Consider the following 26,759-nt stretch of genomic DNA (forward strand, 5'->3'; position numbering starts at 1 on the left):
CCCACATACCCCTCACTAAAGGATTGGGAAACGTGTTACCCAGGGCCATTGCTTTGCAAAACACTCTGCGTATTGTGGTTGCAGGAAGAGTGCCTTCTGGAGTTGCACAGTGCACAATCCGTGCAACCTGCCTTTAGCCAATTGTGGCAAAGAGGTGCACTGCAGTCGCTGATTCTTTCATCTTGGTCTCATGACCTATTCCTGATCTCAAACTGCTCCACCTTTCAAGCCAGATTAGATTGGAATAATCACATTTTTGCATCAGTAGTGATGTTCAGATTACAGAGAATTCTCAGTCTACACTTGCTCAAACATCAGACCTAAAAACAGAATTTGTATTCATTTATTCGATAAATTTTCTACTGAGCTAAAAAGACTGGGCTTTCCTTGTGGCTCAGCTGGTAAAGAATCCACCTGCAGTGTGGGAGACCTGGGTTCAACCCCTGGGTTGGGAAGATCCCCTGGCGAAGGGAAAGGCTACCCACTCCAGTGTTCTGGCCTGAAGAATTCCATGGACTATACAGTTGCAAAGAGTCGGTTGCAAAGAGTCGGACATGACTGAGCGCCTTTCACTCACTCACTCAGAAAGACTGATTTCAGCCTCAGTTACTCCTGCTGTGGTGGGCTGCATCACAGACACCTGCCACAACGCTGCAGTTTCAGGCACTCCCTAAAGTGCTTCTCTAGAAACGGCTTCTCTCTAGGCGTTATGTCCAATTCCCTAACGTGTTGACAAAAAGAGAACTTCCACTGAGAAAGCGATGTGAACCAAGAGTCCTCACCGCTCAGAAGCGGATGCTAGTCCTGGGCCTGTCTTGTCCATTCATTTCAGTGCGTTGATGTGCAGGCCGGTCAGCCACGTGGTGTGGTCCTGCGGTTCCCAGAAGGGCCGGTCCCTGGACGAGCCCCGCGGAGACTCGGCGATGGGGACCAGCGGGAGACAGGTGAGTCACGGATGAGGGTGAGGAGGTGGCGGCGGGGGTGGCGCTGGGCAGAGCGCCCCGCGGGTGGGGCGGGGCCTGAGCGCTGACTCACGGGAGGTCTTTGTCAAGAGGGCCGGGGCGGAGGCGGAGCTTGCCCAGGGCAGGGAACCCACGCCCTGCGCAGGTTCCCTCTTGACCTACCACCCCCGATTTCCCACCAGACGCAGGTGCAGAGGATGCCCGGAGGCTGCCTCCCGGGCAGCGGGCGGGGACTGAGCCAGCGGCTGACCTCAGGGTGTGCGCCCTCCCCGGGCTCCTGATGGAGACCAGCCGTGGAGACGGGATCGGGGCTTTAGACGTGGACTCGCAGGGCGGGGCTGGCAGTCGGCAGGCTCCAGGATCCGGATGTTCTCCTGGAGCGGCTTTCATCCGCGCTCACCTATCTCACATTCACATTCGCCCGGAACACCAGTCACCACGTCTCTCTCCGCGTTTCAGCCCGACTGCCCGACGGGGCCTGAGTCAGGAAAGGGTGGGGGCGCTGAAATAGTCCCCTCTCCCAGCCTTTGGGGAAGAAAGTGAAAAAGGAAGCGGGCAGGGGCTGGCTGGAAAAGAAGACTTTCCCTAGACTCGACCCACCTAGCCTGGTGGGTCAAGAAAAGGCTGCATCATTTTAAAAGGAGGAGGAGGAAGAAGGGGAGGGAAGAGGAGGGAGAGAAAGGAAGGCAAGAGGGAAGGAGGGAAGGAAGGAAGGGAAAACGCCTCTCCTCCTCTACCGTCAGACACATGGGAACCCCAGCTCCATCATGTCTCCCCGTGTGACCTTAGACAGGTTTCTTTACTCATCTGTGCCTTTACTCGCGTTTGTAAGACGGAGATCCCGAGGACCAGGACGATACCTACCTCCTGGGATTCGGAGGCTCGAGGGGCTGAGTGCCGGAAAGCACAGACAGACGCCTGGCTCGTGGCAGACCCGGTACTCGGCTTACAGCTTACAGACTGCCCGAAACTTCTTCTACCCCCCCCACCCCCCCCACCCCCAGAGGTCCTCTGCTTTTCCTTGCCTCCCCGCCACACTATGACAGCGATCCTCACATCCCCTAAGGGGACCCCCACCCCCAGCCTCACATCCTTGCTTGGCCAGAGCTTCTTCACCTGACCTCCACCCTGTGCCCCAGGCGTGCCCCATAGAGCAGTCCAGGCTCCAGGACGTGGTGGGGGTGGCCAGGCCGCCCAGCTGGAACTCGGCACTCGGTGCTCCCTCCCCTCCACCCGGGTCCCCTGTTTTGCCCTCACTCCCGTGTCCCTTCCCCTTCTCCTGCCCCCCACGTTGGGTCAGGGCGACAACAAGCGTTGCTGAGTGGGCATTGAGTGGATATTCGTTGCCTTCCCAGCTCTGTGCCCAGCACACTCCTCCCCATCATCCTCAAATGGCCCCCAGAACCAGGGGCGCCATTCTGGGGCAGTTCTCTGTCTTTGCCCCAAAAAACAGCTAAAGTTAACAGTGTGTTGCTGTGAAAATCAAAAGCAATAAGAAAAGAGGAGACAGATGAGCATTTAATGGGGTGACCAACATCCCTGGATTTGCCCAAGATTAAGGGCTTTCCCATGACACCTGCATGGCTAAGCCTGGGAGAATCCCTGGCAAACGGGGCTGGCTGGTCCCTCCTTCGGTCCAGTCATCCAGAAGACCCCTGGTGCTGCTGTAACGTTGGCTCCACGGCTTTGAAGTCACCATTTTGGGAAGGAACTTAAATCTTCTGAGCCTCGGTCTCCTCATCTGTAAAATGAGGAAAGACCTCATAAGACCGTCGTTGGGAGGATGCTGGTGTGTTAACAGCAAGCCCTGGAGAGGCTCCGGGCTCCAACTTGCCAGCCGGGGATGTGGCCCCATCCCCGGCCGGCGGCTCATCCTGGCCACTCCAACACCCCCAAACCCCAGCTGCCTCACCCATCCCATCAGATGGGCAGGGACATAAATAAGTGACCTAATCTTGCCTTTCAAGGAGGACCAAGCCCTCAGGAGACACGGGTCGCCTCCCCTCTCCCACTTTCACCTGCCCCCCTCTCGCATGTGTTTGCGTGCTTAGTCAGTTCAGTCATGTCAGACTCTTTGCAACCCCGTGGACTGTAGCCCACCAGGCTCCTCTGTCCATGGGATTCTCCAGGCAAGAATGGGGATCTTCCTGACCCAGGGATCGAACCCGCATCTCTTGAGTCTCCTGCACTGGCAGGCGGGTTCTTTATAACTAGCACCACCTGGGAAGTCTTAGGAAAAAGGAAAGAAAAGGGAGAGAGTTGGCTCCAAATGAAGACTTTGCTTGCATTCCACTGACCGGACCGTGCAGGCAAGGCTACAATGTTGGCTTATTCTTTTTTTTTTTTAAGGAAGAGATCAGAACCCACAACTCAGACTGTCTGGAAAACCCCAGGCCCTCCCATCCTTCACCGCAGACCAGGAAGTCTCGGCTGAACAGTGGAGCAGGGACTTTGTGGGAGGGGGGGCAGGCAAAGGAGAGGGGTGCCAGCAGGGGCCTGGCCTCAGTGTGGCATCTGACACGCGAGGTGCCCAGAGATGTCTGCGGGGCTGGAGCGGGCGGGCTGGGCCCCGCCATCAGTGTGCAGAGGGCACGCCGCCCGGCATCTGTGGGACAGCATCCGGCCCCATCCTGCTTGCCGTGGCCTCCAAGCCCGGCTGTGTCCAGGGCAGACTCCGTAGCGCCCTGGACCCCGGCGTCCCCACCCCTGATCTGAGGGTATGCTTCTCTCTCCCCCTCTGCAGACCTTGGCTGTCTGACCCCACAGAGGAGCAACCGCCCTGGCTGTGGTCTCCAAGGCCTCTATGTGAAGGTCGGTGGCTCAGATGTTGCTATTTTTTCACGTTTATCAGAGACCGATGGCATGTGAGCCCATGGAGAACGCCGAGGTGGACCAAGCGGGCAGGCCCGGCTCAGCAGATAAACACATGCATGGCATTCCAGAGCCCTGAGGGCAGGCGCCCCTTCAAGCCCCCCTCCCACCCCCACCCCCAGCCTGGAGCGGCCTTGTCCACATTGTCGCCTTCAGGGGCGTTCTCAGAGATTCCCACCGCGGCGTGAGCGACAGATCCGCAGAGCTGAGGGCTCGCTGGCGGCCTCGCTGTCAGCCCCCAGCTGCTGCTGCAGGCACTCCCCCCGGACGTGCTGGGCCGCCCTCCCCCCTTGGCTCCCTTCACTGCCTGCGCACGACAATAAAAGAACAGCTGGAGGCAGGATCGGCTCTGGGTGTTCTGCCCAGGCACCCCAACCTGGCACTCCACCTGTCCCTCCCCCAAGCAACGGCGGTGCAGGATTTACTTTGAGGCACAAGGAAAAGCCATCGCTTTTGGAAGGGCTCCTGGGGTGCAGGAGGAGGGGCCAGTGGCAGGGATAGGGGTGCAGGGACCAGACTCTGGGGATGAAGTCCGTGGTGTCCGATGCCTTGGATCTTCCAGCTCCCCGGGGTGCATTCAACCCCCACCCCCTGCAAGAGAAACACGGTGCGGGGAGCGGGCAGCCCCCCGCTTCCTGGTGTGCGGACTAATGGCTCTAGGTTCAAGTCTCACCCTACTCCAACTTGGAACAAGTCACTTCTCCCCTGGACTTGAGTTTCTTCACCCATAAAATTCAGGGCTGGGCTGGGCTGGATTTGGAAAGGTCCCTCAAGCTCCCGATGCAGCCATGGGGGCAGCACCTAGTCACGCACGCCCCTCGAAGGAGCGGTGGTCCCCCTTTCTGGTGGGGAACCGAGGCGGAGGGTGAGGGTGTGAGGCAAGAGTGTCTGTGTGATCCTCCCGGGAGAAGCATTCATCAGCGTCTCCCAGATCATCCCTCGCTCGCACGGCCTTGCCAGATCCTCCGGGTTTGGTACCCAAGGTTCCATGTCTCCCCAGTACACATCCTCGTTCCCGGGGACAGAGTGCCCCAGAGCACAGCTGCAACTCAGTGCCCATCGCCCCTTACCCAGAAGCCACGGCTGGGAGCTGCCTGCCGGGTTGTCAGCTGTTGCTAAGCCCTGAGTTGCTCCTTGGGTTACAGAGCTGAGAGGACATGGAAATTGAAACAGGAGAAGAGCGAGCTGGGCCAAGAGGGCTCCCAGGGCTGTGATGGAAAGACAGCCCAGCCAGGGTGACCACATTATTTATGGGTTCTCTTGGGGGGACATATATGGTTAGGAAAAGAACCTCTTCGCATCACAAGACACAGCCCCGCTTTTCCGTGGCCCGCCCAGGCACCCCTGAGCTAACTCGAGATGGTTGCTGGCTCAGGAGGTACCTAGGCATCACATGTCAGCATCCCAGTCATCTTTCCCAAGCGCTTCACAGGATGCGGGGTACAGAGACATGGCGTTACTCATAGCCCCAGGGAGGGAGGCGGGGCAATAGAGGGTCTTCCTCGGACCACCCCGCCCCACCATGCAGCGAGCAGCTGGCATTCCCGGAGCCTCTGCCCAGAGAAGAGATCAGAGCAGCCAGGGCCTGGGATATTTTCAGAAACAAAGAGCATCAGCCATCAGCCCCCAGCCCCAAACCCAACGCCCTCCCAGCACTCCACAAATGACCAGCCTGGACATCAAGGAGGAGAGGGACCCGGGGGGCAAGGCTTCGTTGGGGAGGAGAGGGAGGAAGGCTGGCCAGCTAGAAGGGACGAGAAGAGGCGGCAGCTAGCGCAGCCTGGCGCTGAGGAGTCCTGGGGCAGCATGCCCTGCCGGGGGCTGGGCCAGGTTTCAGCAGGTCGGATCGAGTGACTGCTTTCCTGGAAACCAGGCTTCTGGTTGTGACGGCCGATACGGCAGGCATGAAGATGCTGCCCTGGCGTTCTCGGGAAAATCATTTGACATTGTCTTCAATGTCAAATAGGACAAGCTAACCGTTGAGGAAAAACAGAGCCGCCCTGGCTCAGTGGCTGCAGCCGCAAGCCCTACAGAAACTTGGGTTACCCACGCGGGGTGCAGCGGGCCCAGCGGTCCGATGAGGCATGCCCCGGAGGCTGCAGGGTGGAAATCCAAAGGACACGCCACCGAACAACGCCCCCGTGCACCGGGCCTTCTCCCAGGGTCCCCAAGGATCCAGGCCCTCCCTGCGTGGCTGTGGCCCTGGTACCACATGGGCAGCCAGCTGCCCCCGGATGGGACTCCAGCCCCCATCAGCCCAGCACTGCACACGTGCTGACACAGTGGTATTCAGGGTGCGGCTAACAGGGGATGCTAGCCCAGCGCAGTTCGGGGTGATCAACCACTGGTCTCAGGAAGGCCCGAACAGGACCACGGTCTGCACCAGCCAACACGGCCATTAAGGCAGCGGCCTTGCAGCCCCACTCTTCAAAGCTTTGTGCTTGGGGGGTTGGGGCCACGGGCATCCTGCAAAGGGAAATGGTTTGGCGACTGTGGCTGAGAGCCAGGCCAGCCTGCCTCACGCTGACTTCTGACCTAATCAGGCAGCACTGTGAGTGGCTGAGGTCACATTTCTTCTCGTCCACTTGAGGGCAACTGCCCTGGGACGTGCAAAGCTCAGGCCCTCCATCGGGAGACCTGAATGCCCGACATTTCTGCCTGCCCCACGACAGCTGTGAACCCTCCCGCACAACGAATGGTTTTAGTTTTTCTCTGGTATCACCTGTATATATGTGTGTGCACTCAGTTGTGTCCAACTCTTTGCGATCCTGTGAACTGTAGCCCACCAGGCTCCTCTCCTGGAGTCCCATCCGGGGGCAGCTGGCTGCCCATGTGGTACCAGGGCCACAGCCACGCAGGGAGGGCCTGGATCCTTGGGGACCCTGGGAGAAGGCCCGGTGCACGGGGGCGTTGTTCGGTGGCGTGTCCTTTGGATTTCCACCCTGCAGCCTCCGGGGCACGCCTCATCGGACCGCTGGGCCCACTGCACCCCGCGTGGGTAACCCAAGTTTCTGTAGGGCTTGCGGCTGCAGCCACTGAGCCAGGGCGGCTCTGTTTTTCCTCAACGGTTAGCTTGTCCTATTTGACATTGAAGACAATGTCAAATGGCTTTCCAGGCAAGAATGTTGGAGTGGGTGGCCGTTTCCTACTCCAGGGAATCTTTCAACCCAGGGATCAAACCTGCATCTCTTGTGTCTCCTGTGTTGGCAGGCAGATTCTTTACCACTGAGCCACCTGGGAAGCTCAAAAAAGCTACATCCCTACAGGCTACAGTCCATCAGATCGCAAGAATAGGACATGACTTAGCGATTAAACCACCACCACCACCACAGGTTGGCCCGAACAGGGATCGAACCCAAGAACTGGATGTTATTTGCACCACTCTCTAACCAACCAACAAGCCAATTCATCTGTAGGTATCCACAAGCTCTCAGCAGAGGGTGAGAGCAAGCCCTGCGTTCAGGAAGGCGAGATTCAGATGGCGCTGGGGGTGGAGCCGCCCCATCCCCCATCCCCCCCAGGGGTCCTGCCCCTGCGAGTGGTCCTGGGAACCTGGACACTCCGTCCGTTTCTCCTCAGGGTCTACTTCTGTTCCAGCCACGGACACGGAAGCCAGGGGCTCCCACTCTTCTCTGATGCTGCCATCGCCACCCACGCTCCCGAGAGAACTGACCGCATCGCAGAGGAGTTTGGGGATGGCGGAGGGAGGAGGGAGACAAGGAGTCTGCAGAGACAGGACAGGAAAGTGGGGTACGGAGGTGAGCCAGAAGGGAGACCACAGCGCGGGAGCCCAGCGGGGCACGCATGGGGAGCGGTGGAATACACAGAGCCAGATAAATCTCAATGTTAACAAAAAAAGATTTAGAAGAAAGCAGGAAAAGACTGAAAAATTGAAAGGAAAATATTAGACCAGTTGGAAACTAGGCAATACAGACAGTCCCCAACTTACGATGATTCAACTTAATTTTTCGATTTGGTGATGGTACATAAGCAGTATGAATTCAATAGAAACCATACTCCAATGTTTGAATTTTGATGTTTTCCTCGATCCTGAATGGTCACTACTCCTTCTTTGCTGACCAGGGTCATTTTTTAATCCTATTTACATCCTTAGCAAAGATTGTATTAAAATTTGGCAGGTTAAGTATAGTATCATTTTTCCCTAATTGTTAATTGGCTGTTATTAGAAATTAATCAGAAGTTATTGCACTTTATACTTTTAACAAATGACTTCATTTGTTAACAAAAAGAAAACTTGAGATTTCTCATCTGGGAAAAAATGGACAGAAATTAAAAATCGCTTTTTAAATTAAAAATATTAAAATCGTTTAATATTTTTAAAGAATGCAGGTATGAGGTTTTATATTTAACACATGCTACTTCCAGCAGAAAGAAAAAAAGAAGGAGGGAGGGAGAGCGAGAGAAAGGGAGGGAGGGAAACGAAGAGAAAATTGCAAGCGTGGAGACAGTCATGAAGATCTGGGTTTAATGTGGTCTGTCCACAGTGTAAGTCAATTGTTCTTTTACTCATTGTTAAAGTGTCCCCTGCACTTCCCAGGTGGCTCAGTTGTAAAGAATCCGCCTGCAATGCAGGAGACACGGGTTCAACGCCTGGGTTGGGAATATCCCCTGGAGGAGGGCACGGCCACCCACTCCAGTGTTCTTGCCTGAAGAATCCCATGGACAGAGGAGCCTGGTGGGCTACAGTCCATGGCATCACAGAGTCGAACACGACTGAGTGATTAAACAACAAACTCAGAATTGCTTATGGGGTAAAGTGTGCATGAGTTGATGTTCTGGCTTTGAGAGAAAGAAAGCAGCTCCTTCTAGCTTAAACACGAAGTAGGCATTTTTCTTAAGAAAATAGGTATCTTGACAAAGCAGAAAGGAGGCCAGGCCTCTGAAAAGATGGAAGGTGGCCAGAACCACAGCAGGGCTTGTGTGTCCCTCACGGGAGTGTTGCGCACTTGTGTGGCTCTCTCACACTGGCTGAGCTGTGTCTGCTCCCCAGGGTGTGCGGCAGAAGGCAGCAGAGCTCCAGAGTAGGTGTGTCAAGAAGACCTCCACTGCCCTCCCTCAACCCGCCCATCCCAACCGTCTGCAGCATCCTTGTGGGAGGGATTCTGACGGGCCCCGCTGGTCTCTGTCCCTGGTCCACCTGGTGGCCGGGAGGACTGGACAGGCTTGTGTGGGGCAGACATGGCACCAGGAGCCCGACCTTGGAGCGTGGAAGGGCAGTGAGCGAGGGACTGTAGAGAGGGAGGTGAAGCTGAGGATGGCCTCTTGTTGGGATCCCCTGGAACCGGGGAGAAGACTTCGGAGCACAGTGACACTTCTGAGGTTAAAGGGCGAGGCTGGGCCCTGGGAACCTCTGCTTCCCTGGCAGTTGTGCAGGAGGGAACGTCAAGGGAGCCCACCCCACCCCCTTGGCAACCGTGGCTTTGCTGCTTTCTAACCAGGAGGCTTGGATCCCAGAAGAAGCCTCACCCAGGTCAACAGGGGACACACACGAGATGACTCATCACAGTCAAGCCCTTACTGGGGGGCTGGAGACAAAGTAGGGAGACCGTCTCTAGGGAAATGGACTGAGAAACTTGGGGGATAATCCTGTGAAAGACAGCATGCCGCTTAGGGCCCTGAACTAAGTGTACAGCCCGGAGAGGCCTGGAGACACGCTTTTAACGATCAAAAAGGTAAGCATCAGAACACTATCTGCCATATAAAGACAATTACATCAGTTTTAAAGACCCACATATGTACCAACGACTGTGTGTTTTGTACACATGTGCACTGTGCGTGTGCTCAGTCGATAAGTGTGTCTGACTCTTTGCAACCCCATGGGCTGTAGCCCCCCAGGCTCCTCCCTCCATGGGACACTCCAGGCAAGAACACTGGAGTGGGTTGCCATTTCCCCCTCCAGGGGATCTTTCTGACCCAGAGATCCAACCTGCATCTCCTTCATCTCCTGCAGGCAGATTCTTTACTGCTGAGCCACTGGGGAAACCCTTACATACATGTGCATACCTACACATCCAAAACATAAACCAAGCCATTCAGGGTAGTTGTCTGTGGATAGGAGAGTGGGAGTCATGGATCAAATGAGGAAAATGTATGAAATAAAGCAAGACGTGTGGGGTCGGGGGTCACAGACAGAGTAGGTTTGAGCCTAATCTCTGCATCTATCCGAGTTTACAAAAAAGAACCAAAAAAAATTTTTGAAGCCGAGTCGATTCACTCCTACAGCAGTACGTGGATGAGATCTCACTCCCTCCTACCCACACTGCCTAACCCTAACCCTAACCCTAACCCTGCCTGGGTTTCTGTCCCTTGTGGGGCGGGTCTATCCCCTACTGCCATCAACTTTGTGAGCTCCCCATATCTTTCCAATAATAACCTGTTTTTCTCCATCAGGGCAGCAGAATCAGCTTCTGGTGCTTAAGAACCCAATACGTCCTCAGAGAGTGGGTCCCTGAAGGAGGGTGGAGAGCCTTCCCCGGGGAACAGACTTCTGGGCTGGAGAGTCTGGGCCACTCATGACCACATCCAGCATCTAAGCTGCTCTGTCTCCAGGACCCAACAAGGGCCATTCTGCGGGAGAGACAAGAACATAGAGGCCACGTTTCCTGGGATGTTCACATCATCCACTCCTAGCAGGGCGCCTGCCCACGGTTAGGTTGTTAATAGCCTTGTGAACTGGAGACCTCATGAATGAAAGACCAGCGAGTGAGTTCACGACAGCTGCTATGGTCCACTTGCTGGTTTACAGAATCTCGTTTCCGCCGGCCAGATGCTGTCGTGCTATTGACCTTGACGAAACACACGGCGAGCTGCAGGCCTTCGGTGCATATCTTTGTTGGGCCAGCTCTCTGTGGATTGGCTCCCTCCAGGGTCAGCTTCTTGGGCGGCTGTCCCGCTGCAGTCACGCAGCCCTGCAGGCTCCGAGGTCTCTGCACTTGGTAACACTCTGCCTTCACCGTCATGAAATTCCTTTATGGCATTTCAACAGGGGCCCCCACATTTTCCTTGTGCATGGGGTCCTGGCCAGCCCCAGCTTCAATCACGCAGGGCTCACCTACAGGAAACGCCAAAGAGCTGAAATCTCACCGTTGAGCGGCAGGACGGCCCCGCGTTCACAAGGATGACTTCCAGTGGCCAGGGAATTTCTATGGCAAGGATAGCGCCCTTTAGACCACGGGCCTTTCCTTTTCACTCCTGCAAGTCTACCAAGCCCTCAGCTGGGAACACGTAACCAGTCCTGCGGAGAGCAAACCTGGTGGAAATCTGGGAGCACGGACTGCATGCACGAAGATAATTTCAGCGCAGTCTCCCTCTGCAACATGGCTTGGAATGGTCATTGGGTTTCTGTGGACATTTTCCATTCCATTTTCTGGAAGAGAGCTGGTGGGATGTTTTGGAAAGAACGTGGGTCTGGGAGTCTGGAGGAACTCAAATGTGAATCGTCCCTTTTCATTGAGTGCATGTTACTTGATTTTGGGGCATGTTAAAATTTCATCTTTAAAGTAGGAATAATCATAAAAGTGTGGGGAGAATTAATTAAAGATTTTTAAGACAGGGAGGGAGGGAGGAAGCAAAGGCGGGAAGAAGGGAGGAGGGAGGGAGAGGGGGAGAAAGGGAGCAGGGAGGAGGGAGGAGGGGAGCACCTTCGGAGCACCCAGTGTCGTCTCTCAAGTGTGGTCAGAATCGGGAGCTTCCCACTTCTGCCTCCTTTTACTCTCGTTCCAAAAGGCAGCTCTCTGGGGTCCTCTGGGTTTCACATCATTTTTCCTCTAGTCCCCAAACGCCTTAAATCCATTCTTGGAGAGCCCCTAAAACTATGCAGGACATGGGATACTCTCATTTGACCAGAATTCCCTTTTCTTGGCCCATATTCCAACCCCACCCACACATTCAAGAGAAGTTTTCTGACTTATGATTCTGCCTGTGTGCTGAACTCATTTTTGCCAACACCCCCAGTTATTCTTTCTCATCTCTACCCTCCCCAAATAACCCTGTCCCACCACACCACTCCCCAGGCCACACCTCCCTTAATCCTCTCCTGGGTGGCAAGAACAGGCTCTCATTTCCTGACCTCCCTGCCACCTGGGGACAAACACCAGCCAGGAAAAGCACCAGGGCTGGAGTGATAAGCGCAGTCTGATAGCAGCCCCCCGCTCACCTGCATTCAGGGGGCAAGCAGAAAACGCTGCTCTGTATGGAGCAAACACGTCTCGGTTTTGAATTCCTACTTGGCATTGACCTGGATCCTATCACCTTGTCATACATCCTTTGCTCTAAAGAGAAAAGTCACAACATCCACCCACCTCCCCGGGGCCTCGGAGAACAACCAGTAAATTGTTAGGAGTGAATGGTGCTCTTTTTATTATGTATTCACTCTTCCAAGAAAAACCAGTTATGCTATCGTGAGCTGCCCTCTTACAAGCAATTTAAAAAGGAGGCAGTACAGGGAAGGAGCGATAAGAAGGAATTTCTAAACGAGAAAAAAATAAATGATTAAGTTCATACCCAGTTTAAAATTTCACATACTCTTGAGCACAGCAAAATTCAACCCATTCCCAAAGATATGCGAATCCTGTGAAATAAACATGGTCTACAAGGAAGGAGGCGACAATGGATTTTCAGTTAATACAATGTCAAAGGCTGCTTTTGCTGAAGGGTGAAACTGACTCTGGAGTATTATTTCAGTTTCCAGAAGTTGGTAACCAGGGTCCCCAGGAACATGCTGTCCAAGTGAGGACACCCCTCAGTGCGGAAATAGACAGTTATGATGGGTGGGGGTGCGGGGGTGCTCTGTGCATCTATTAAAAACTGTTTCACGGATCACTCAGCTTCTCTTCTCCCCAGCTAAGTACCAGCAGCTGTGACGGCTGGTGAAGCACATATTCAATCAAAAAACCAGGTTGGGCCTTGAAAAAGTCAAACACCAAAGGCCATTTTTCCACTTTTCTTCTTTAATACACTAATTTCTGTTTTCTGTCCCCACTGGTTTTTGAGTGTGAGCTTCCGTGCATAGGGGAGAATCTGAAGGTACCTGCCTGGGCAGACAACTGGGGCCTTAATATCCCAGCAGTGGAGTGCCAAGGCTGAGGAAAAACGAACGTGGGGCTCAGGCAAATGGGTTATTAATGCACAGTGTTTGCTTTGCACTTTAGAAGTTACAGAGCACATAAATCATTTCATCTTATTCTTTATTCTGTGGTTTTTAAACCTTTTGGACCTTTATACATCATGACCCAGCATATATATCACACACACCCACACACACACCCATGCATACACACACGAATACACACACGTACGCAAAGCACGCACACACACATCTGCACGCACACACACACTCAAATATTACTCTACTCAAGGCACTGTTATTTTCTATTTTATCCATTTGATTTTTTTTTAATGCTGGCACAACCTCCTAAGGGCTTCCCAGGCCTTCGTGGTAAAGAACCCGCCTGCCAATGCAGGAGATACAAGAGACACGAGTTCAGTCCCTGGGTTGGGAAGATCCTCTGGAGGAGGGCATGGCAACCCACTCCAGTATTCTTGCCTGGGAAATCCCATGGGCAGAGGAGGCTGGTGGGCCACAGCCCATGGGGTGAGAGTCGGACACGGCTAAAGTGATTCAGCAGCCATGCATCCACAGTCTTCTCAACTAGTCTCACAGCCCACTGACGGCTGCTTCTGGTCAGAGCTGACTGCCTTCTGCTGTCCTGCACTCCTCTCCACGCCTTGTTCTACCCTGTTTCCTGAACTCTCAGGGCTAGAAGCCTAGAAACTGCTCTCCCTGAAGTACCTGGCCAAGGTGATTGCTGTCTATTTTTGGCTAACGTCAGGCCCCGGAGCAAGACTTGGACGGTGGAGGGCGACGGTGGAGGCCTTCCCCAGCAGTGGTCACACGGGGGCTTTGCTGCAAGGCCCCCCAATTTTGATTCTCCTCATCTTTCCTCTGGTCTTCAAAGCAACTCATTCCCAGTTTATGTGCTCTTTTGCTTCAAATATCGGCTGCCGCTTCCTGACTGAAGTTCAGCTGATAGAGATAGATACTGGAAATCCCCCTTCTGTTTGCAGAAATCAACATCTAAGAAGTTCAAATGACTGGTTCAGATCACAGAGTCCTAGGTGGCAAGTCCCCAACAAGCTTGCTTTTTTCCTTTGGCCATACGGCGCAGCATGTAGGATCCTCCCCAACCCAGGATCGAACCCGTGTCCCCTGCACTGGGAGCACAGACTCCTAACCACTCGACCACCCAGGAAGTCCCCACACAACCCTCTTGATGACAGACTCAGTTATCTTCTTCACCACTCCACAGTTGTATGTGTGTCGTATAAAGCTGTTGGAAGTGTTGTTTATGCACTTCCTAAATACCTAAAATTCTTTTAAATTTTCTCAAATTTTCCTCCTTTTTATCAATTAAGTGTCTTTCTTTTGTGCCTATATCAACCTACTCTGCACTTTCCTTTCTGTGAATTGCTACATTGAGAGTCATTGGAAACTACTAATGGATATGATTATTCTCCTGTTGCTTACATGTACATCTTTTTCTCCAAACCAGGCTGTAAGTGCCTTGAAGTCAGGAATTCTATCAGAACTTTCTTGTGACCTCCCTTGAACGGTTCTTAAGATTTGTTTTCTATCACAAGCAAGAGATACTCGGCAAATATGGTTGTACAATTAATACACTGTGTCTCGCCACAATTAATACATTACTCAGCCGCCGTTTTGCCAAAGTTCACAGGTTGTAAAAAGGATAGGGACTTCCCTGGCAGTGCAGTGGTTAAGACTCTGTGCTCTTACTGTTTAGGGACCATGGGTTCTGCCCCTGGTCAGGGAACTAGAACCCCACGTGCCGAACAACACCTAAAGATCAGTCTGTTCATACCTTCCAAATTGTCTAGGTAAGAAGACATTCTCTGGAAGGCAGTTTGGAGAAAGGAATTGTATTCAAGAGATAAAATTCAAGGGTCCTTTTCCCAAAATGAAAACAGGATGTGGTCAACCAGGAAAAGAAAGGGACATGCATGTCACTCTGGCAACAAAGAGGGGAAATTATTCTTATTGGATGTCAGCTATTTTTACTAAACTCTATTTTTCCCTTCATTTGACTCCCTCAACTGCTTATCATGTTTATATTTCTCTATTTTATAAAGAAACCTCCAGTCCTTTGTGAAGGGAGGCAGGCTGGACCCTTTCAGTACTTCACTTACACCCACGCTGCACTTGAGTCAGAGTCTGGAAAGCACTTCCGGCCACCTGGAGTTGAGTTTGGACCAGCCACCTAAGTCTAACGTTGATGCTTTTTAAAAAAACTTTTTGTCTTTTATTTGTATTTACTTATTTTGGCTGTACTGGGTCTTCATTGCTGTTTCAGGCTCTCTAGGTGCAGCGAGCGGGGGATACCTCGTAGTTGCAGTAGCTTTTCTCGTTGTGGAGCATGGGCTTTAGGCAAACGCGCTTCAGTAGCTGCAGTGTGAAGGCTCAGTAGCTGGGACACACGGGCTTAGTTGCTCCACAGCATGTGGAATCTTCCCAGATCAGGGATCAAACCCATGTACCCTGCACTCGCAGGCAGATTCTTAACCACTAAACCACCAGGAAAGTTGGTAAAGTTGATGCCTTTAAACCACTGGTTCTCCAAGTATGGTTGCCAGGCCAACAGCATTAGTACCACCCGGGAACTTGTCAGACATGCCCTCAGGCTCTGCCCCTGGTCTGAATTGAAAAGTTGGGGTGGGGCCCAGCAGGTGACGCTGGTACAGGTAAGAGGCAGGGGATGCTGCTTTAGATGTTTGACCCGAACCGGAAGCCCTCCCCACACCCAGTACCCACGGCCCCTTCATCCACTGTCGTCAAGGCTGCACCGACCGTGGGGGACTTCAGCACTGGAGAGGGGTGGGTTCAACTCTGCTCCCCAACAGTTAGCGTGACCTTGTCCAGGCCTGTGCACCAGGACACCAGGCCTGGACACCTGGACACCAGGCCTGTCCCATCTGTAAGCCAGAAACCACTCAGCTGCCCAGCTGGGCTGTTACAGAAGTTACCAGTGCCTGGGCAGTCATCACTTTCGTGTTCTAACACCTCTCCGTGGCCACAGGAAGGCAGGCACGGATCTCCAGTTACTCAGCTTGTACTTTCTCTCCCTGGGAATTGCAATCAATCTCAGTCGACAAGGGAGTCAAAACTCAAAGTCATGATAAACCTGAAAAAAACACAAAGAGCACAGTGAAGAAAGCGAAGATGAAAAGAAGGGAAGGCACAGGGAGGCCCAAAGTCAAAGTGTTTAGTCGCTCTGTCACGTCTGACTCTTTGTGAGCCCACGGACTGTAGCCCACCAGGCTCTTTTGTCCATGGGATTCTCCAAGCAAGTAGCCATTCCCTTCTTCAGAGGATCTTCCCAGCCCCAGGATCAAACCCAGGTCTCCTGCATTGCAGGCAGATTCTTCACCGTCTGAGCCACCAGGGCACTCCAAGAAGGGATGAAAGGAATGCACGAGGGCAAAAGAAACAAGGAAAAGAAGTTGGGACAAATAAAGACAGGAAAACATGAACAGGAAGTAGATGGAGAAGAAAGTTAAAAAGTAGGAAAAGGAAAGAAGAAAAGGATGAGAAGCAGGAAGGCAGCAGAGGAAGGGCAGGGGCTCAAACACTCAAGTCTGAGGCTTGCAGCCCTCCCAGCAGGAGACCATCTAATTACCCCATTTCCTCCAAGCCGCTTCTCTGGCTGCAAAGTAGTCTTGGTCTGGAAAAAGCCCTAAGCATCTTAGGTGCATCTGTTCCGCCTAATCCCTGACAATGCGGGGCTGTGTTCCTGCAGACACGGGGCGCAGGCTCTGCCAGCGGCAGTGCTTGGAGCCTTCCGGTCTCCGACTGGGGTGCCCGGGAGCGGGGGTGTCAGGGGGCCGAAAAGCACCCAGATGCGGGCAGGAGCAGGAAAACGGCTTCTTCCTCTCCCGATTTAAGGGCAGGAAATCAGTGTGTCTGATCTCTTGCTGTTTCCACTCCTCAGTTAACTTCCTTGCTGAGCTCTTCCTCTCTAAGCCGGCTTTGTCTGGATGGGCCAGCATCCAATTCTTTCAAATGAAAAGAAAGCAGAGGGAGACAGGAAAAGAGAAGAGAGGAGGGGAGGGAGAGGAGCAGATGGGAGAAGGGAGGAAACAGAAACAGAGAGACGGTCCTTGCTTCCTCTCTGACCCAAGTCCACGTGGAAGCAGAGTGTTTCCGCTGATGACATCACCGGCACACGAGCACCGTTTCCCTTCTTTCTTTCTCTCCTGTTGCCTTCCTGCCTCCCTCTGTCTCTCCCTCTTCCTTTCTTTCACTCTTTTTGAAAGACTTCTAAGAGTCTCATGAGGGAAAACAGCTGAGCCACCAGGAGAAGGACCACCCTGTGCAGGAATCACGCAAGGAATCAGGAGAAACCACGACCTTGCCTGAGTCAGTGTAAAGGGAATCATGTCTGCACTTGGGAAAAGATAGCTATGGAAAGAAAAGCCTTTGCAACCAATCCATTCATTCCGGTGAATTTTTCAAATTGTGATGCTCGAGAAAACTCTTAAGAGGCCCCTTGGACAGCAAGGAGATCAGTCCATCCTAAAGGAAATCAACCCTCAATATCCATCAGAAGGACTGATGCTGAAGCTAAAACTCCAATACGTTGGCCACCTGATGTGAAGAGCCAACTCTTTGGAAAAGACTCTGATGCTGGAAAGATTGAGGGCAGGAGGAGAAGGGGACGACAGAGGATGAGATGGTTGGATGGCATCACCGACTCAATGGGCATGAGTTTGAGCAAACTCCAGGAGATAGTGAAGGACGGGAAAGCCTGGCCTGCTGCAGTTTATGGGGTCGCAGAGTCGGACATGATTTAATGACTGAACAACAACGACATTCATTCCAGTGGCCTGCTCCAGCCTGCCTTCCTACCCACCCCCAGCAACTAGAGGATTCTCCAGGCCCCCGTCCACACAGCGAACGGTCTGACTTACCTGCCACCGACGTGACTTACAGAGAAAGTTTGTCAAGGAATCAGGAAGAAAGAGGAAAACACAATATGAACACCGCACATAGAGTACGGGCAAGGCGGATCGGCAAGGCCAGCCCGGATCAGGAAGTGAGCGGCAAAACCAGGCTGCCTGACTCCGTTTGGGGCATTTGTGGTGATGGTTTCATTTGCTCATGTTTCATTTTGGGAGTGAAAGGGTCTCCAGAGCACCCTGAGCTTTAAAAATGGCCCAAGCATTATGGGATGGGACGAGGGGGCTGCTCCAAGGGGTGCCTTAGACGCCCGCGCCCACCCTGCTCGGGAGACAACGCTTCCTTTGTCATTCAGCTGGGCTAAGCAGGCCCCCGGGACTTTCATCTGGCGCCTTCTCCATCGCCAGCACGATGTCTGAGTGGCCGGTCGCATGAGGCTGGCGAGCAGAGCATCTTGCGCTTTGCTCCGAAGCAGGACTCAGCCGCAGCAGCAACAGGCTGCCGGGGAAACGGAACTTCCACACTTTCTGTTTAAATCTCTCTGAGGAAAGATGTTTACAAATAACACCAGACTGGTATGAGTCACTCAGAACAGAGCAGTCTCAGTTCCTTTTGAGAGAGAAACAAGTACACCCCTGTCACTGGGACGGACTGGAGTGTCTGCCCCTCGGGCGTCAGTGGGGTCTACCCTCCCTTCATCTCACCATCTCTGCAAGGAATAACTCCCTTGGCAGAGGGCGAATTCCAGCCCCTCTGGCCCAGGCCAGCTCTCCCACACCCCTCCCTCCACCTAACTCTCAGCATGTCCAGCTCGGCACCGAACGCCTGCACCTCCAACCAAGGGAAGCAGTGAATTATTTTCTCCTTCAAGAAACAAAACAGACTTTGCTGCTCCTCTTCCTTTAGAGCAGAAAATCCAGAGTTACTAGATAACCCCAAGAAGCCCAGTGTAAATTATTGACAGTTTCCACAGGAAGACAGAAAGTAGAATCACCCAAAACCAATGGAATTATTTTGTTCAAAGACCAGCTCTAAAATCATGAACCCGGGATGGAACTTTACATGTGCTGTGCTCAGTCGCTCAGTCGTGCCCGACTCTTTGCAACCCCAAGGACTGTAGCCCACCAGGCTACAGTGTCCTCTGTCCATGGGATTCCTACCAGGCTCCTCTGTCCATGGGATTCTCCAGGCAAGGATACTGGAGTGGGTTGCCGTTCCCTTCTTCAGGGAATCTTCCCGACTCTGGGGTCAAACCCAGGTCTCCCGCATTGCAGACAGCTTCTTTACCATCTGAGCCACCGGGAAGCCCAGAACTTCACGTATTCCCAGACACAGGGCAGCCCAAACCCAGCTAGTAAATACCCACTTCCAGAAGGGTGAGCCTTCCATTGGCAGGAAATTGTGTTTCTTGGAAGAAGAATCTTTGTTAGGGAAAGCTGTGGGTCTAAGGCAAGGTTCCCAGGCCTGGTCTGAGGTCATTCATGCCTTGGGAGCCCCATCTTGTTCCAAGACCACCCAAAGCTACAGAAGGACCCAGAAGCTTGAGGGTTTGCAAAGGACCCAGGCACATGCTTACAAACACTGACAGCATCTTTCTCATACTGCTTCTCCCTTGGACAAAACTACAGTTAAAAAGTCATGACTGTGCTTTTATAAGTACATATATATATATATATATACACACACACATACATATATATATACACACATGCGTGCATGCATGCTGTCTCTCAATGGTGTCTCTTTACGACCCCATGGACTGTAGCCCACCAAGCTCCTCTATCCATGGAATTCTCCAGGCAAGAGTACTGGAGTGGATTGCCATTCCCTTCTCCAGAGGATCTTCTCAACCCAGGGATCGAACCCAGGTCTCCTGCATTGCAGGCGGATTCTTTACCATCTGAGTCACCAGGGAGTTTGGCTCCCTCCAAACCTCGCAGCCTCTCTGTGCATGAAAACCCCGGTCCCTGTCACTCTCACCCGCCCAGGGCCTCATATCGCACCTGTAGGCAACTCAGGCTGGCCCTGCCACACCCCGGGCATGCATGCCTCAAGAACTGACAGGCCCGAGGTGGGTGGGACTCCACCCAACACAGGACAGAAAGATTCCCAAGTCCTCCTAGTCTTTGGGAGAAAGCTGGTCCCACACGGGGAGTTCTGCTCCAGCTCCCCGAGGGTGAAGCTTTCTCCCTCATGCAGACGTGTCTATACTCTCCCACTTATTTATTTTTGTTGTTCAGTCATTCAGTCAGGTCCAACACTTTGTGACCCCATGGAGAGCAGCACGCCAGGCTTCCCTGTCCTTCACCATCGCCCGGAATTTGCTCAAACCCACATCTATTGAGTCAGTGATGCCATCCAACCATCTCATCCTCTGTCGTCCCCTTCTCCTCCTGTCCTCAATCTTTCCCAGCGTCAGGGTCTTTTCAAATGAGTCAGTTCTTCGCATCAGGTGGCCGAAGTATTGGAGCTTCAGCATCAGTCCTTCCAAGGAGTATTCAGGGTTGATTTCCTTTAGGACTGACTGGTCTGATCCCCTTGCAGTCCAAGGGGCTTATTTATTCCATCACTATTTTCATCAGTGAGGACTCACGAACATTCATTTTCCACTTCGGGTTAGAAAATGGACTTTGCTTTGTTGCTCAAGTTGTTCCCGCTTTGGCCACTGGAGGCTCTCTGAGCTGTCCCCTGGGCCCCCTGACAAAGCCCAGGTGAGCACGCCTTACTCTCTGGCACCACGAGATGCTCCAGGCTCATTTCCTGCCCTGGCCTGAATCCTCCAAGGAGCTCTGCCTCTTTTACTGGAGGACTGTGGTGAGAACTCAAGATCCGGAATGAGGTGTGCGCTTTGGTACCAGGGTACCATTTTCTTTTTCCTTTTTTTTTAAGGCCCTGTTAACTGACAGAGGGGCTTCCCTGGGGACTCAGATGGTAAAGAATCCACCTGCAATGCAGGAGACCTGGGTTTGATCCCTGGGTCGAGAAGATCCCTTGGAGGAGGGCATGGCAACCCACTCCTGTGTTCTTGCCTGGAGAATCCCCATGGGCAGAGGAGCCTGGCGGGCTCACTTTCTTTAACTGACAGAAGAAATCTGTGGGTATAGAACCCTCATATATGCAAATATTAACACCTAGAAACACTGAATATGAATACGTGTTCCACCCAGTCGTCCCTCCTCACTCCCTGCTTCAACCACTGATGTGTTTATAGTCTCTCTAATGTTGCTTTTTACAGACGTCATACAACTGGAATTTAACAGTATGTCCCCTTGGCAAACCAGCTTCTTTAACTTAGCAATAGATATGTGTAGTTCCCCTATGTCTTTTCACATCTGGTGTGTTGTTCAGTCAACTCCAGGGAAGAAAGGCGAGCATGAATCTGTCACTTCAGCTACTTTTGTTCCCAACCTGAGCCTGGCTTGCTCACCTCCTACAGATCTGGATTCATGGCTCATCCAGGTCAGACCTCTATGGCCATGCCACATAAAAATGCAGCCCCCTACCTTCACTCTTTCCTGGCTTAATTTTATCCAAATGCCTTGACTGCGGTATAGTCATCTGTTTAGTGTGTGTCACTACGAAGCCAGGGATTTTTTTTTTCCTATTTCATTCTTTGCTGTTTTCTCAGCATCAGAAATAGTAACTAATACACAGGAGCCCTCAGTGTGGGCTATCTGATGGATGGATAAACCAAAAGGACATCCTCTCCCAAAAATGTGTGTGTACGTATGTATGTGTGCCTGACCCCATGCCTGTACACCCCTTGGCTTCACGGCAAATCAACGAATTAGCCTGGCGAGACGGAGTCAGGGGCTGTGAGCAAGTGGACCTGCCCTCAGCTCTCTCGCCAAATACAATCTCACCTGACATTTCTCTGCTAGAGATTAATTTAGCTGCTGTCTTTCCCCTGTTGGAGTTTTGGCTTTCAATTTCAAATGCTTAAGGGGGATACTTAAAAAAAATTTATTCTTTCTTTCTTCCTTTTTATTGAAGTATAGTTGATTTGCAATGTTCAGTTAGTATAAAGTGATTGTATATGTGTGTGTGCGTGTGTGTATGTGTATACACATATATGTATCCTTTTTCAGTTTTTTCCATTAAGGTTATTGCAAGTAACATGTTTTGTATGATTTTATTTATTTCTTTATTTATGGCTGTGCTGGGTCTTCATCGCTGCGTGTGGTCCTCCTCTAGCTGTGAGGAGCAGAGGTTCCTCTCGAGTTGTGATGCGTGGGCTTCTCATTGCAACGGCTTCTCTTACTGTGGAGCACAGGCCTCTAGGGCACTGGGGCTTCAGCAGTTCCCTCTTGCGGGCTTAGTTGCTCCGTGGCCTGAGGGATCTTCCCAGACCAGGGATCAAACTAGTGTCCTCCGCATTGCAAGGTGGACTCTTGATCAGTGGACCACCAAGGAAGCCCAAGTAACATGTTTTTTAATTCCTGTATATTTAGTGTAATGAGTTAGGGCATTTAGAAACATGTTAAGGAAGAATATTAACTGTCTTCCCCACTCCCCTGTACCTGCCCCCCTTAGACCTGGAACACTGAGCCCCCCTGCCCGAGCCCTCTGCTTTGAAGGCTTACCAGTGTGCCAAGGAGTCTCCAGGGCCAACAAAACATGTCTACCCACAGTCTGGGACTCTCCTCCCAGCTGGCACTCTAGGTACCAAGCATGCTAGAATCGCCTACCCAAGCGGCCCTGAGCCCTCTGTCTGGGCCAGCACTGGGCTCCTCTGGGGCTCACCCTCCCAGGCCCACTGGCCCAGGGCAGTGCACTTACCCCAGGGTCATCTGTGGGGAGTGGGCAGGTCTCCTCGGGGCGCCGGGGGCTGGGGCGGAGAGCAGGGAGCAGACAAGGCCAAGATCCCTCCGTCCCTCCGGAGGCCCCCCCCTCTCAGCGGGAAGAGCAGGTCTGCCTCCCCTGATGTGGTCCCACTGCCCTGGGTACCAATGTTAACAGTTTGGGCGTAACCCTCACACCTTTCTCCATGGGCTCCTAAACACATAGAAATATAAACACACATGGAAGAGGTTTTCTTCCCCCTTCTCTGTAGCTTTTTAATAAAAGTGCCTTTCCAATGTCTACTCTACACCACGGTCATTCCTCGCCGCACTTACAGAACTAGCTCGTTCTTCTTATTAGCTTCACGAGACGCCGCAGAACAAACGTGTGTTCCTTTATCGTGGAATAGTCCGTGTTTCCTTTTGCTTCCCCCACCTCAAACGAAGCTGAAATAATCTTTATACCTGTGGTAGTACATCCGGTTGCTCTCGCTTTGTGAACTACAGCTTGGATTCCTAGAAATATGATTAGCGATTCAATCAAAGCCTGTAAACATCATTTATTTTATAGATGTTTCTGAATGACTCTGGTAAATATTTACACCAATTCATGTTTACACTGGTAATGCATAAGATGCCAAATTCACCAGCACTCCCAGCTCTAGATTTTATGGATTGTTTCAAATTTTGCAGTTGGCTGGGAAAAGCTGACATCTGGTTTACTTCACTTCTGTTTCCCTGACCACAGTGAGACTCAGCTTCTTTTCAGAAACACTGGCCACTTGTGGCTCCTGTTCTGTGGGTCACCTATTTATATCCATTGCCCATTTTTATATTGGGATGTTTCAAAGATTTGTCAAATAGTAAACTCCTGTAGTTGCAGGCATTATCAAATTTTTCTCCTGTCATCTATCAATTTTGATTAAGGTATATTTTTCCATGCAGGTATCTCTCTTTTATTTTTAGTTGAATATATACACATCTTTTTTTCTTTTTTAATGCTATCTAGGTTTCCTATCTGGAGAAGGCAATGGCACCCCACTCCAGTACTCTTGCCTGGAAAATCCCATGGACGGAGGAGCCTGGTGGGCTGCAGTCCATGGGGTCACTGAGAGTCGGACACGACTGAGTGACTTCATTTTCACTTTTCACTTTCCTGCATTGGAGAAGGAAATGGCAACCCACTCCAGTGTTCTTGCCTGGAGAATCCCAGGGATGGGGGAGCCTGGTGGGATGCCGTCTATGGGGTCGCAGAGAGTCGGACACGACTGGAGCGACTTAGGAGCAGCAGCTGGTTTCCTATATTATTTGTAAAAAAATCCTTACCTGTCCTCCTAAATTTCTTTCTAATATATTTAATGCCATATCCTTCCGCCTTCACTTCTAGTGAAACCAATGCAGAAAAGAAGGCGCTCTGAGAAAGGAGACAGTCCCTGAATTCTGGGCCTTAGGTCTTTTCTTCTGTTTCTGTCCAACATTACCATTTAAAATTGCTTATCTTCCAAGAACCTCATCTCAAAAGGTTAGCAACCCTGCAGAAGTAACACCTCAAGTCCTTTTCAGCAAGTCAGGCTAGAATTTATCAGTTTCTCAAGGACAGACTTCTTAGGAGAGATAAGATGCCAGAGGCAGAGAGGAGAAGCAGGGGTGGGGGGGTGGGGGGGAGTGATTGCTTCGTTCACTCGTAATTTCATTCACAACTGCTTCATTCATTCATTCATTCGTACTTTGATCCAAACAGCAGGAACGGATTGAGGGCTTCCTATCACAAGACACAGTAGGAGGCTCGGGAGCCTCGAGACTCGAGGGTCTGCGCGACCTCTGTCCCTGAGGGTTTATCACTGTAAAAGGGACGCGAAACCCACATGGAAACACTCCGGGACAAGACAGCGTATCCACGGTCCCAACAGAGGGTAGAGAAGGAAGGAGGTCCCTTCTCCTGGGTGACCAGAGAAGACTTCAAAGAGGAAATTTAAGATGACTTTTTAATAACGGTTAGAACTGTGCCTGTAGACAATGAGGACTCTCAGAAGAAAATGGCATAAACAAAGTCAGGAAAGGAGGAAAGAGCATCTTTAGGTAAGAGACTAAGCCAGTCTGAAGGATAGAAAACGCACGTAGACAGACTGTAAGAGATGACCTGGAACGTCCCCACGAGTCTCAACCTCAGGAGGCTGAGAGGTCTGGGCTCCACCCGCAGGCTGTGGACGCAGGTGCAGGCACCCAGAGACTGGCCTATTTCACCTGCCTGCGGGAGCCGGCCCTGCCAAGAGCAGGGGTGCCTGAGGGTACCCAAGCCATTCGGTCTTCCAAATCTCCAGGGGTCATCTTGAAAAAGGACCAGATTTATCACAGTGGGTGATCACAGTGGCAGTGGGTCCCACACCAAATGTATAGACTCTAAATCCCGCAGGGATTTTAGTGATACGCCAGTGGGAAACATCTGTTTCCGCCTAAAGCTGCCCCCAAAGAAAGTACGATCACATTTGTAGGATTCTTTGGGAATTACCTTCCACCACTTCGTCTAGTCTGCCTTGTCTAAAACGGAGCTAGTGAGTAGCAGAGACCTGCAACTTGGGCTGTCCCATTTCTCTTTCCCCTGGCCACCATCCCCAGGTCCTCTATAGACAGATCCCCCAGTGCCCCATTCTCAGCCCATGGCCTTGTGTAGAGGTGACCGATGGAACGGAACTGGCTATACTTGCAATACTTTGGCCACCTGAAGAACCAACTCACTGGAAAAGATCCTGAGGCTGGAAAAGATTGAAGGGGGGAGGAGAAGGGGACAACAGAGGATGAGATGGTTGGATGGCATCACCAACACGATGGACATGAGCTTGAGCAAGCTCCGGGAGTTGGTGATGGACAGGGAGGCCTGGCAGGCAGCAGTCCATGGGGTCACTAAAAGTCGGACATAACTGACGGACTGAACTGAACTGGCTCTGGAGTGGATCTTGTGACCTGGGTCTAATCCAATCAGCATTGTATACATCCCCAGCCATATGATTGGTTCAGGGACAGTCTCTCAGCCCACTCAGAGGCCATGAGATGCAGCAAGAGGTTGCCTCGGAATGGCAAGTTGGCATGTCTTCCCCCCACCCCGCCCACCCCCCTCCTGGTATTTGAACCTAGCAGCCCCTCCCAGCCCCCTGCCCATGGTGCAGGAGGGTGACTTGGAAAGAAGGGACAATGACGGAGCTCAGGTTCTATCATCTGAGGCTTGCATAAAGCCTGGTCTGAAGCTGCACCCCATGTACTCTGGACTGCTTGGTTACACCAGCCAGCATATTTCCAGTTTTGCTTCTTTTTTGTAACTGAAAGAAAGATTGTTGATAGGAAGTACAAAGTCCTTCAAGTACAGGGAAAGCAAGCATCTTTTCTTAGCGGTCTTCTAAGGAAGATGTCCTCCCGAGACAGAGGCAGACCACTGGCAACTGAGTTCCTTCAGAAAATTCTTTCAGAAGTTTCTAGAAAGAGCAAAGAAAATGGTTTCTGTGTGAGGCCAAAGAACCGCTCTCTTGATGGTGTAATAATTCCATCTCCCTGCCTGCTTGCGTGCGTGGTTAAATGACACGTTGTAAAAATCTTCTTTATGTTATCTGAGTATAAAGAGTTTTGCACAAATCAGGGAGGATTGTGCTGGGCCGGGAGCTGCAGAGTCAGTTCCTCGGTGGTCCCTCATACGGGAAGGTCCCATGGGTCTGTGAATGTGTCTGTTTACATGAACGTCTTTCAGACATGGAATCTGCTAACAGAAGAGACATGTGTTGATTTTTCCCCTTGAGACCTTGAGAGGCAGCAAGCCTAGAAAAAACTTTTTAAATTTCCACGTCATAGGTGAAGAAAAGACGAAGGAAGAAAGCGAAAAAAATGAGAGAAAGAGGAGGACTCAATAAGAGCCTGGGGAATCATTTTCTGTGTTCTAACTTTCCTCTCTCTGTAGACCACCCTCAAGGAAAGTTCACCTGACGTGTAATAGGTGCAGATAAACATTCTATTCTGTGAAAAAGTCTTCTATTAAAATTACTTTCTTATTGTGTTTTAATTTTAGGGTTAAGAAGGTTGATGTTTTATTATGCTAAAAAAAGTCACCTGCCCCAACTTCATACTTGCTGATCAATGACCTAAGACAAACCCATGTTGTATGACTGTCTG

The 26,759-nt window shown here is 51.8% G+C and overlaps 1 long non-coding RNA gene across 3 annotated transcripts in view; it reads right to left on the reverse strand.

Moving 5' to 3' along the window:
* Positions 1-349: 349 nt before the first annotated feature.
* LOC112579189 overlaps positions 350-26,759 on the reverse strand; it is a 35,368-nt gene continuing 8,958 nt past the window's right edge. Inside the window, exons 1-2 of one of the 3 annotated variants that reach the window (XR_006639849.1) lie at positions 4,904-5,118; positions 350-2,703 (exon numbers count right to left, since the gene is read on the reverse strand). This is a non-coding gene — a long non-coding RNA (uncharacterized LOC112579189). Of the gene's footprint in view, positions 2,704-3,062; positions 3,962-4,903; positions 5,119-26,759 lie in introns of those variants that run through there. The other 2 variants (XR_006639850.1, XR_006639848.1) reach the window with 2 other exon arrangements.

The sequence above is a fragment of the Bubalus bubalis genome, chromosome 2, assembly GCF_019923935.1.
Source record: "Bubalus bubalis isolate 160015118507 breed Murrah chromosome 2, NDDB_SH_1, whole genome shotgun sequence".
In the NCBI taxonomy this organism is placed as follows: Eukaryota; Metazoa; Chordata; class Mammalia; order Artiodactyla; family Bovidae; genus Bubalus; species Bubalus bubalis.